Here is a 13,032-nt window from a genome sequence, read left to right as displayed (position 1 = left end):
TGCACTCATCTCACATGCTACTAAAGTAGTGCTCAAAATTCTCCAAGCCAGGTTTCAGCAATATGTGAACTGTGAACTTCCTGATGTTCAACCTGGATTTAGAAAAGGCAGAGGAACCAGAGATCAAATTGCCAACATCTGCTGGATCATGTAAAAAGCAAGAGAGTTCCAGAAAAACATCTATTTCTGCTTTATTGACTATGCCAAAGCCTTTGACTGTGTGGATCACAACAAACTGTGGAAAATTCTGAGAGAGATGGGAATACCAGGCCACCTGACCTGCCTCTTGAGAAATCTGTATGCAGATCAGGAAGCAACAGTTAGAACTGGACATGGAACAACAGACTGGTTCCAAATAGGAAAAGAATTGCATCAAGGCTGTATATTGTCACCCTGCTTATTTAACTTCTATGCAGAGTACATCATGAGAAACGCTGGACTGGAAGAAACACAAGCTGGAATCAAGATTGCCGGGAGAAATATCAATCACCTCAGATATGCAGATGACACCACCTTTATGGCAGAAAGTGAAGAGGAACTAAAAAGCCTCTTGATGAAAGTGAAAGAGGAGAGTGAAAAAGTTGGCTTAAAGCTCAACATTCAGAAAACGAAGATCATGGCATCTGGTCCCATCACTTCATGGGAAATAGATGGGGAAACCGTGGAAACAGTGTCAGACTTTGTTTTTTTTTGGGCTCCAAAATCACTGCAGATGGTGACTGCAGCCATGAAATTAAAAGACGCTTACTCCTTGGAAGAAAAGTTATGACCAACCTAGATAGCATATTCAAAAGCAGAGACATTACTTTGCTGACTAAGATCCATCTAGTCAAGGCTATGGTTTTTCCTGTGGTCATGTATGGATGTGAGAGTTGGACTGTGAAGAAGGCTGAGTGCCGAAGAATTGACGCTTTTGAACTGTGGTGTTGGAGAAGACTCTTGCGAGTCCCTTGGACTGCAAGGAGATCCAACCAGTCCATTCTGAAGGAGATCAACCCTGGGATTTCTTTGGAAGGACTGATGCCGAAGCTGAAACTCCAGTACTTTGGCCACCTTATGCGAAGAGTTGACTCATTGGAAAAGACTTTGATGCTTGGAGGGATTGGGGGCAGGAGGAGAAGGGGACGACCGAGGATTAGATGGCTGGATGGCATCACTGACTCAATGGACGTGAGTCTGAGTGAACTCCGAGAGTTGGTGATGGACAGGGAGGCCTGGTGTGCTGCAATTCAAGGGGTTGCAAAGAGTTGGACACGACTGAGTGACTGAACTGAACTGAGGTAATGAAAGGTTGTGGATTAAATGGAATCAGGCAGAATGAAAAGTGTGTACAAAGGTCAAGGCAGAAGAAGGAAAAGTCAATTCAGAGGTCCCATGAGTAACAGCACATGGCTGGCAACCAAAGGGAACAGGCAAAGAAGCTGGAGGAAGTTCATGATTGGGTGGATAGAGATGCTTCTCATTTTCTCTTGCTACACACACACACACACACACACACACACACACACACACACACACACTGCAGTTGGCTGTTCTCAACTTTTTAACCTATGGTTTCTAGCAGAAACTGGGGGAAGACTTCTCATTAAGAACAATGTCTAGTTTCTGACCCAAAGATTAAGAGTCAACCAGACAAAGAAGAGGAAGCACATGTTCAGGCAGAGGAGGTGGCATGAAACATCATGACTGGAATGCTTGAAGAACTGACTGGCTTAAAGTGGCTGGATATAAAGAGCTACGGGAGAGGAACCATTAGTGAGGCCAAAGAAGGTGACAGGTGCCAACCCATGTACAGCCTGTAGGCCACATTAGGGAACTCAAAACTTTGATCAAAAATCACTCAATGAAAAAGACTGATTCACTATCTACTCTAGACAGGCTCTGTCTTGGAGGCCAAGGGAGATGCAGTGATGTGGGCTGGATTTCTCTGGTGGTCCAGAAGAACTCGCCTGCCAGTGCAGCAGACACAGGTTCAGCCCCTGACCTGGGAAGATTCCACACGCCATGGAGCGACTGGGCCTGTGGGCCACAACTATTGAGCTGTGCTCTAGAGTTCAAGGGTCACAACTGCCTAAGCTCATGAACCTAGAGTCCATGCTCTGCAACAAGACAACAGCAATAAGACCCAGTGTACCTAATTAAAAAAAAAAAAAAAGACACGTCTGTTAACATTTTATTAAAAAGTGATGTGGATGGCCTTTAAGAAGCTCACAGATTAGCTAAGACAGTAAGAGATGAGCAAATATAAGGGAGCCAATCAATGATAAAGGACCACATATAAAAGGAATGAATGTGAAATGTTGGGTTGTGGGAGGGAAAGAAAATTGGCTGGGAAAGTGGGACAATGAGGGGTGGGGAAGGGATGGAGCCTTGAAGGGTGGGTGCCATTTGGAAAGAGATGGGGAGATAGCCTTCTATATCAGACATTGCAAGAATAAACAAATGAGATCTGTCTGATATATTTGGAAGAGACTGAGTAAGCCCACCTAGCCAAAGCATGGATGTGTGCAAGGAACATGAGAGAAACTTAGAAAAGGTGCATAAGATCAAGTTAGGACAGGTCTGACATGCAAGGCTAAGGAATTTGAATTTAAATTTTTGTGGGCAAAGAAGGGCCATTCTGCCCTTTTCAGTGTCAAACAACTTGAATAAGGGATTTTGTTTGACAATTAATATGGAACAAGAGAGATAACCAAGTCAGGGAGCCAACTTCAGAGGTCAGTGCTTACGCCAGAGTTCTGTACAAGGTTGGCCAAAATAAAGAAGAACCGAAAGACCAGAGGGAATAATCCACTGCATTATTTACATCTTTTTGCAGGAAAGTAATTTTCTTTCTTACCATGATGTACATTCTCTTTTCATGGTAATCTGCCTTCAAAGCCTTGAAGATGAAAGTATTTAAAGTTCTGGAAGCCAAGTCAAAGGCATAGTATGATGTCTTTTAGGAACATGTACTCAAGTTTCTTTATTGGCATCTACCACTATATTTCATGTCCACACTCCTGTCTGCTGGGTTTCCTTTTTCTACAGGATGTTCATTATTGAAGGACTCTTGAGACAATAATAAAATACATTACAATTATTTAAGAGGATGTTTGCTTCTCTTGGGTGTTTTTACTCACAGCACTTCTTCTTTTCCCACACCAATAACCAGTTCTCCAACTCTCCAGACACCAACTGGGTTCCTATAATTCAGCTCTGTTCTGACACCACCTACTCGGGGTTAGCCCAGGCTCTACAGGATTAAAGGTTCAGTCCCACAAAACTGTCCCACTTATAAGGAACCCAGTATTTTCAGATGCCAGTTGAAAGTACTGGGTCCCTTGGGTACCCACACTTCTGTCCAATTTGGTTACAGAATCAGGGGTTCCCAAACTCCCCCCACCAGCTTCAGGTTTGATCATTTGCTAGAATGGCTCACAGAATTCAAGAAAACACTTTACTGTCTACCAGTGGTTTATCATAGAGGGTGCAAATGAAGAGCCAGGTGAAGAGGTATACAGGGTGTGGTCCAGAAGGGTCCGGAGCCCAGGAGCTTCTGTCCCTATGGAGATGGGGTGAGCCACCTTCCCAGAACAGAGATTCGTGTGCCAACATGAAAGCTCTACCTGCCCCAGGTTTTTATGGAGGTTTCACCATATATGTGTGATTGAGTATATCACTGGCCTTTGGTGATTAATTCAATCTCTAGTACTTCTCCCGGCCCAGAGTTTGGAGGTCTGAAAGTTCCAACCCTCATATCACAGGGTTGGTTCCCATGGCAACCAACCCCACAAAAGATGTTACTTAGGGACCCACTAGAACCTCATTCGGAGAAGGCAATGGCACCCCACTCCAGTACTCTTGCCTGGAAACTCCCATGGATGGAGGAGCCTGGTAGGCTGCAGTCCATGGGGTCGCTGAGAGCTGGACACGGCTGAGTGACTTCACTTTCACTTTTCACTTTCATGCATTGGAGAAGGAAATGGCAACCCACTCCTGTGTTCTTGCCTGGAGAATCCCAGGGACGGCGGAGCCTGGTGGGCTGCCGTCTATGGGGTCGCACAGAGTCGAACACGACTGAAGTGACTTAGCAGCAGCAGCAGCAGAACCTCATTAGCATAAACTCAGGTAAGGTGGAAAGGGGCTTATTATGAATAAAATACCAAAAACACTTCTTTTCACTTCTATCACTCAGGAAGTTTCAAGGGTTTTAGAAGTTCTTGTACCAAGGCTCTGGAGATGAAGACCAAATATGAAGGTACTGGGTTGGCCAAAAATTTCCTTCGGTTTAAAAAGAATTGGTTGATTATTTATTTTGGCTGCTCTGTGTCTTCACTGCTGAGTGGGGGTACTCTTTGTTGCAGTGTGTGGGCTTCTCACTGTGGTGGTTTCTCTTGTTGCAGAGCATGGGCTCTAGAGTGTGCCAGCTTCAGTAGTTGAGACACGGGGGCTCAGTAGCTGCAGCTCTTGGGCTCTAGAGCGCAGGCTCAATAGTTGTGGCGCATGGGCCTAGTTTCTCCAAGGCATGTAGAATCTTTCTGGACCAGGGATCAAACCCATGTCCCCTGCATTGGCAGGTGGATTCTTAACCACTGGACCCCCAGGGAAGTCCTCCTTTGATTTTTAAGTAAAAATAAAAGATATACTTTTCATTTTCACCCAGAACTTTATTGAACAATGTATTTCCTGTTTTGTTCCCCTACCTTCTGCTGTTTTTTTCAGGCAACTGCACAATTCCGTCTTCCCAAAACTGTTTATCTTTTGGAGCAAAAGACTGTTTCAGGTGTTTTTACAGTCTTTCAACGAATTAAAGTCTTTTCGTTAAGAGAATTTTATAAAGACCAAGATAAATGGACGTCGGAAAAAGCAATGTCTGATGAATATAGTGGATGAATCAGAACTTTCCAGCCAGCTTGTAACAATTTTTGCTTGATCATCAAAGAAGCATGCAGTCTTGCACTATCCTGATGAAAGATTATGTGTTTTCTATTGTCTAATTCTGGATGCTTTTCATCAAGTAGCTGCTTTCATTTGGTCTAATTGGGAGCATTACTTGTTGAAATTTATTGTTTGGTTTTCTGGAAGAAGCTCATAACGGAGGACTCCCTTCCAATTCCACTATATACACAACATCACCTTCTCTGGATGAAGACCAGCCTTTGGTGTGTGGTTGGTAGCGGTTTATTTTGCTTGCCCCACAATCTCTTCCATTCCACATTATCACACAGTACCTAGTTTTCATCATCCATCACAATCTGTATTAAAAACGTGCCATCTTTTTAAAGAGTTTCCAGTGAACACTTAGTGTTTTTTCATTATTTGGCCCGCCTTTGTAAAATCACACAACTTCATGAGAACCCGCTTAAAAACCATGGAGCATCACCCCATCCCAAAACACACCATGTTCACACTTACACACACACATCCACACACACACACATACAATTTTGCCTGCAATCTGAGATAGCTGAAACTTGTAGCCTCCAGGTTAAGAATCCCTGTCCCTGTGTGTCTAGGGGACAAGTGCTGTCTGAAGGCCACAGAGAATTGAAACAAAATTCTATTACCTCTACAGTATTAAGTAAAAGAAAGAGAAGATATGAAATGTATTTCAATGATAAATTTTATTAGATTTTTGAAAGGTTTAAATGGTAAGATTCATAATAACAAAAAGCTTTGCAAGTACACACCATAAAATGCTAATAAATTTAGGGATTCAGTTTCCACTTGTATATACCATATGGTACAGAGCTTAAAGCAGAAGAGAGGCCTCCTCATTTCCCCTTCCCCACCTCCCATATAGTTGGCCCTTATGGACTTGTTTTCAAGGATTTGTAATGTGGCAGAGGCTATGCTGGGTCACAGGTGGTGGGAAAAAGAAAGATTGTGAAGACTCTTGTCTTCTAGGGAGGTTTATAGCCCTGGGGAGAAGAACAGGTATATATAAAAAAATCACACTAATAAAAGAAATCAATGATGTGCTGAAATGGACTTGTGGAAAAGCAGCAGGGAAGGAGGCAGTATTAATTTTGCCTGGAAGTGAATTTGAAAGGAGCCCTGCAGAATTGGGAAGAATGTTCAGGCCAAGTTTGTTCATTTTTTTTTTTTTTCTTCCCCTTTTAGCCATAGGAAGAGAGAATTCCAGGATACTTCTACCCTGGACTTGTCACTTAGACTCTGCTCCTGCTATTCCAAAAAGACAAATGGCCAAGTATATGCAACCCCCTCTTCAGTAATGACTGAAGTAGCTACTGTGTCAGGAACACTGCCAGGAAGTTTCTAGCTGTTCTCTGGAATTCTGATGACAACAAAAGGGAGGGACGTGTTAGCCCCATTTTTTCTGAGGAAACTGGGTTCTGAGTTAGGACTTCTCATGGTCATACAGTTAGAAAGTGGCTGAGACAGGACTGTCTTTTTCCTCTACCCCACTTGGTTGCTTTGCTGCTGCTGCTAAATCGCTTCAGTCGTGTCCGACTCTTAGGGACCCCATGGACTGCAGCCCACCAGGCTCCTCCATCCATGGGATTTTCCAGGCAAGAGTACTGGGGTGGGGTGCCATTGCCTTCTCCGCTTGGTTGCTTTAGGCCCATGTTAAGGGGCCTTATGATGTTGTGTGGTGCACTTAAGCACATGCACATATGTACATGTGGATATTTGATACTTGTATGAATAAATGGATACCTGAGGAAAAGAACAAAAGACTAAACTTTCCTGTAGAGGCAGTTCCCAGGAAGCCTGTCTTTGCATCCTGCAGAATGAATTTATCTAACTAACTATTGCCATACCAGCTGTCAGACCCTGGGCTCCAGAGGGACTCACCCCAGCAGGGTGTGCCAGCCTCTGCTACAGGCAGTCTGAAGAAGTATATGTCTACCCAGCCAGAAGCCATGCTTGTGCCTGAAAATTCACAGCACTACCTCTCAATTGTTCTGTCAGACTTTGCCACTGCATGCCCTGGATTTCACCACTTGTGAGGAGGACTTGCTTTGCCTACAAAGGCTATAAGCTTCCTGAAGATGGGAGCTCCATCTGCATCAATGTAACCAAAAGGAACTCGGGTCTGCTCACCTGATATGCAGCAAAGCCAGTCTCCTTCACCAAGGAAAGTACAGCTTTTTTTTGCAAAGGAACAAGCAAGAAGAATGGGCAGCTCATGCTCAAAAGCTGCAAACTCCCTGATGACTTCAGGGAAGAGTCTTCAAGGTAACCTCTAAGGATGAGGGTCACGGAGTTCATGATCAGCTCATAGACATTCTTCTGATTGGTTGGTGATGAGGTAATAGGGTAGTATTTCAGGATCTTAATCATCAACCTTCCAGTTCCAATCAGTCTGGGGTCTTGATGCTTGTGGTCAGTATGGAATCACCATACTAGTGATGGTGACTCTAGGTGGGGGTTCTTAGTTTATGTAGAACAATACAAAATTATGCATCCAATTGTAATCTATCTTTGGGAGGAACTAGGAGTCCTGGGTGGAGAAGGCAATGGCACCCCACTCCAGTGTTCTTGCCTGGAGAATCCCAGAGATGGGAGAGCCTGGTGGGCTGCCATCTATGGGGTCACACAGAGTTGGAAAAGACTGAAGTGACTTAGCAGCAGCAGCAGCACCAGTAGCTGCAGGAGTCCTGGGACTCTATCGTTTTAATCATTAACTGCTTGAGTCTGTTCTTTGGAAACTCAAGGAAGGCCAAACAAGAAGCAGGGGCCATGGAGGAACTTTTGTATCCTGGAGGCCCTCCTTTTTAAAAATACTCATCAGTCTTGAGGGGAACAGAAGCAGGACAAGAAAGGGAATATAGTTTTGGATAGAGAGGTTAATCATCAACTCAGCAGGGGAACTCAATTTTAGTGAGACTTGGTTTTATCACCACCCTGCTCCCTGTGGCCCCTGGGGGAGCCAGAGCAGCTCTAAATTGGGAACCGCCATCCACCGTTTTCATAAAGAATTACAGAGGCATAGCTGTCACTTGAAGCCCTTTAAATTACAGTGTCAAATACAATTACTGTTATTATTAGAGTAAGCACTTGATAAGTGCTTGTGAAATAATTAAACAAATGATGAATAAATGTTCCAGGAATTCAGATTAGTGTAGGGGAGAGGCCACTGAGTAAGGGAGGCTGGCGAGTGGGAGAATTTGGCTATGTTGGCATATGGGAATGAGATTGGCAGTGGGGAATATTTCTAGAAGGGAAAAACTGCACCAGCATGCGGTTCAGCAACAAGCACTATTTATATGCAGCAACATCCTGGTGGTCAGAGGAGTTCTATAAGGAAGTTGTGTGGAAAGGTAACTCAAGATAGCTAACTTTGATCAAGAGTTGCTTTGTGCTGGGCACTAAGCTGTGTGCTTTAGGTGGGTGGCCTCCTTTAATCCTCACAACAGCCCCATGAAGTGGTTACTGTTATAATCATCAGGAAATTGAGACAGAGAACTTAATTAACTTACCTGAAGTCTTTGTTGTTCAGTCGCTCAGTTGTACCCGACTCTTTGCAGCCCCATGGACTACAGCAAGCCAGACTTCCCTGTCCTTCACCATCAGACCAAACCAGGCAGTGATTTGAATGCCAAACTATGCCCTTGGACTCCCACAGTGGCAAAGGAGAGCTGCTGAAGGTTCTTGGACAGAGAAGTGATATGGTAATACGGCTGCTGCAGGGAAAAAAAAAAAAAGCAATACAGTGCAGTAGTTAGGAGTTTGGACTTTGGCACCAAACTATCTGTTTTTTTTTTTTTTTTTTTAAATCTCAGTTCTGCCACTTGGCAGCTGGGCTATCTTAGATGTATTATTTAACTGCTCTATGCTTCAGTTTCCTCATCTATAAAAGCATCTAGTTTTTAGGGTTTTATGAGGAATATTCCCTGGTGGCTCAGATGGTAAAGAATCTGCCTTCGATTCAGGGAGATCTCAGTTCGGTCCCTGGGTTGGGAAGATCCCCTGGAGAGGGGAATGGCTACCCACCCTGGTACTCTTGCGAAGAGAATTCCATGGACAGAGGAGCATGATGGGCTACAGTCTGTGGGGTCACGAAAGAGTCAGACACGACAGATCGACTAACACTTTCATTACTTCACATGAGATAATAAAATGTAGAGCACTTCAAAACAGCGTTGGCACGTATGTGCATGACAACTCTTAACTATTATCAATATGTTAGCTATCTGCTAGGTGAACTGGAGAGAGGTCAGAGCAAGGGCCCAGCAGGAGGCAAGGACTGAAGCAGTACTGCCTAGGGTGATGGCAACTGGAACCAAAGGGTAAGACATTTTAAAGTAAGATTCAATCAGCTTCATTAACTGGAAAATGAGATAAAGAAGAATAGTTAATAATGACTCTCAGATTCCTGGTCTCATTAACTGGGAGGAAAGGGGTGTCTGACAGCAACAGGAACACTAGGAGAGAGCTAGTTTGTGGGGGGCAAGGCCATTTAGGGAAGGCATGGGTAGCATGTCAAGGGAACTCTGAGTTCTATCGCTCACTCTGCCACCAGTTTGGCAGAAGCCTCCTTCTTCCTCTGGGCTTTCTCATTAGCAAAATGAAATTTTTACACCTGAGAGCTCAAAATCAGATATTTTTCAATTTCACCTGAGAGTACCCTAAAGGGGAAATGATGCTGTCAGAATGGTTCAGCTTTTTTGAGGTTCGAGGGTAGATGACAAGAGGAAGGCAATAATAGAACAAGACTTCTCCCCTTTTTCTATTTTAAATTGAATTATAATTGATATATAACACTGTATTAGTTTCAGATATACAGTATAGCAATTTGATATTTCTATATATTATAAAATGATCACTACAAGTATAGTTATCATCTGTCACCTTACTAAGTTATGACAATATTACTGACTATTCCTAGCGTATTCCCTGTCATACATTACCTTTCATCCCTGTGACTCATTTATTTTGTAACTGGAAGTTTGTACATCTTAATCCCCATCACCTATTTCACTCCTTCCCTCTGGCAACTACATGTTTGTTCTCTGTATCTATGAGTCTGCTTATGTTTTGTTTTTTTTTGCTGCTACATCACTTCAGTCATGTCCGACTCTCTGCAATTCCACATATAAATGAAATCGTACAGTATTTGTTTTTCTCTGAGTTATTTCACTGAGCATAATACCCTTTACATCCATCCATGTCATAATGGCAAAGTTTCATTCTTTTTATGGCTAATATTTCATTGCACACACACAAACACACACACACACACACACACACATCACATCTTCTTTATCCATCCATATACCAGTGAGTACTTAGGCCCTTCCATATGTTGCCAACTGTAAATAATGCTGCAAAGAATACAGAGGTACATATACCTTTCTGAATTAGTATTTTTGTTTTCTTTGGAAAATTATCCAAAAGTAGAATTGTTGAATCATATGGTAGTTCCAATTTTTTTTTAATCTCAGTTTTATTTATTTTACTTTACAATATTGTATTGGTTTTGCCATACATAGTTCTAATTTTTTGAAGCAACTCCATACTCCACTACTCCATAGTGGCTGCACCAACTTCCAATCTTACCAGCAATGTGTAAGTGTTCCCATTTCTCCCCATTCTCGCCAACACTTGTGATTTGTTGTCTTTCTGAGAACAGCTGTCCATTCTGACAGGTGTGAGGTGGTCCCCCCTTATTTTTCTTCATTCCTCCTTAAATGTTGCTCCTTAGCCAGGCTTTGAAGATAGCTTGTCGCATGCATCCCTGGGGGAGAAGTGTCAGAGAAAGTCAAGTTCAGTGTTTATTTGATTTAGATGCTCTCTCTTCCCCTTGATTGGTTCCTGCCTCAGGCTTTGTTTTTCTACCAGATTAGAGAAGAAAGGGAAGGTTGTTTTTAAAAGTTCACTGTCCTCAGCACCGGCATGAGAGACACAGCACGTGAAACCAGAACCATTGGTGGTGGCAGCAGCCCAACACAGCTTATGCTTACCCAGAGGGCACGCCTGAGGGGGTGGAGCACCCTTGCCTGGGACACCCTGGAGCTAGCCTCCAACAGGTGTGTACAGCAAGCTTACTATTCAGAATGGCTATTGCAGAATGGGTAGGCACTTTTTTGAGAAGAGCTGCATTTCAAAACAGAGTTTTACATCAAGTAAAATAGAATAACAAAGCCAAGGCTTAATAAGGAAGATATTGAATGCATGCCAATCAACTGAGAAACACACACTGGGAACAACGTTTGTTAAAAATAAAGCACTACTTTCACAACATAGCAGGACAGTACTACACAAAGGAGGTGCTCTTTCCTCCCTTTTTTTTTTTTTTTAAGCTGACAACTGTGCTTAGACCATTTCCCTCAGGTTGGACAATATTTAGGAATTAAACTTAGGAAATAAAATTAATTCTTACATATGCTGGCTGATAGTCATTTAAAAATCTTAACTGGTTCTCAGGTTTAATGCTTGGAGGAAACTGTCATTAAGTAGTCTCTTTTCAGGCTTCCCTGGTGGCTCAGTGGTAAAGAATCTGCCTGCCAAGAGCCATAAAAGGTTATATTTTTATTACTATTCAAATGAGTGATTAAATTTACTCTTTACAGTGAGCCAAGAGTTCACATGCATTCTTTAAACTGCTGGATTTTGTTGGGCATCATTTAAAACATTTTCTATGTTTCTTCTTATCTGTGTTTACAGCGTGTTCTTGAATAATGTTCATTTGTTAGGAGAACTGTGAGAAATAAGTTATGTGGATAATGAAAAAAAAAAAAAAGAATCTGCCTGCCAATGCAGGAGATGTGGGTTCAGTCCCTGGGTCCAGAAGATCCCCTGGAGAAGGAAATGGCAACCCATTCCAGTTTTCTTGCCCGGGAAATTCCATGGACAGAGGAGCCTGGCAGACTACAGTCCACGGGTTGCAAAGAATCAGACATGACTTAGCAACTGAACAAAAACAGGTTCCTTTCAGGTAACACAGAGTCCTCACTGTCATTTGTGTCAGCAAATATTTATCGGGTATTTTTGTACTAAGTAAGGTCCTATTTATCAAAAGTATTTTAAACACGTTAAAGCCCTGTGCAAAAATGTTAGTGTGCTTGGTGGAAGCATAGATTCCAAAAATTTCATGTTCCACATTTTACAGGTAGAGAAACTGAGGTTCTGGGGAGCAAAAAGACTCACCAATGATCTTTCCCTAGTTTCACTATAGTGCCAGGTTGTGATCATTCAAGGAGATGAGACATGCCAAGTAACTGATAGTCTAGTTCAAAAGAGAGGATATTGAGAAATGGAAACCATGGTGTTTTTTAAAAATTTTTGTTTATTTTTGGCTGCCTTGAGTCTTTGTTGCTGCACGTGGGCTTTCTCTTGTTGCAGTAACTGGAGGGCTACTCTCTAAGTTGCTGTGCCCAGGCTTTTCATTGTGGAGGTTTCTCTTGTTTTGGAACAAGAGCTCTAGGGAGGGCATGCTCAGCAATTGTAGCACATGGGCCTAGTTGCCCTGAGGCATGTGGGATCTTCCTGGACCAGGAATCGAACCTGTGTCTTCTGCACTGGCAGGCAGATTCTTAACCATTGGACCATCAGGGAAGTCCCAGTCATGGTGTTTAATTCCTTGCTTGTGTCCCATTCAAACGGCATGACTGATGTTTCTGAGGGTGAACTGGAGACCTAGGAGCCTGAGTCTTCCATGCAAGTTTGGAGAGAGAGTTCAGTTCAGTTCAGTCGCTCAGTCGTGTCCGACTCTTTGCGACCCCATGAATCGCAGCACACCAGGCCTCCCTGTCCATCACCAACTCCTGGAGTTCACTCAGACTCACGTCCATTGAGTCAGTGATGCCATCCAGCCATCTCATCCTGGGTCGTCCCCTTCTCCTCCTGCCCCCAATCCCTCCCAGCATCAAAGTCTTTTCCAATGAGTCAACTCTTCGCATGAGGTGGCCAGAGTACTGGAGTTTCATCTTTAGCATCATTCCTTCCAAAGAAATCCCAGGGCTGATCTCCTTCAGAATGGACTGGTTGGATCTCCTTGCAGTCCAAGGGACCCTCAAGAGTCTTCTCCAACACCACAGCTCAAAAGCATCAATTCTTCGGCGCTCAGCCTTCTTCACAGTC

The 13,032-nt window shown here is 43.2% G+C and overlaps 1 long non-coding RNA gene across 2 annotated transcripts in view; it reads right to left on the bottom strand.

Annotated features, from left to right (window-relative positions):
* Positions 1-5,587: 5,587 nt before the first annotated feature.
* LOC120883578 overlaps positions 5,588-13,032 on the bottom strand; it is a 28,960-nt gene continuing 21,515 nt past the window's right edge. Inside the window, exons 2-4 of one of the 2 annotated variants that reach the window (XR_005725814.1) lie at positions 10,510-10,687; positions 8,430-8,633; positions 5,588-5,903 (exon numbers count right to left, since the gene is read on the bottom strand). This is a non-coding gene — a long non-coding RNA (uncharacterized LOC120883578). Of the gene's footprint in view, positions 5,904-8,429; positions 8,634-9,031; positions 9,227-10,509; positions 10,688-13,032 lie in introns of those variants that run through there. The other variant, XR_005725813.1, reaches the window with a different exon arrangement.

The sequence above is a fragment of the Oryx dammah genome, unplaced genomic scaffold (genome assembly GCF_014754425.2).
Source record: "Oryx dammah isolate SB20612 unplaced genomic scaffold, SCBI_Odam_1.1 HiC_scaffold_2, whole genome shotgun sequence".
In the NCBI taxonomy this organism is placed as follows: Eukaryota; Metazoa; Chordata; class Mammalia; order Artiodactyla; family Bovidae; genus Oryx; species Oryx dammah.
Note: the sequence above shows the minus strand (reverse complement) of the source record. Positions and strands in the feature narration are given on the sequence as shown.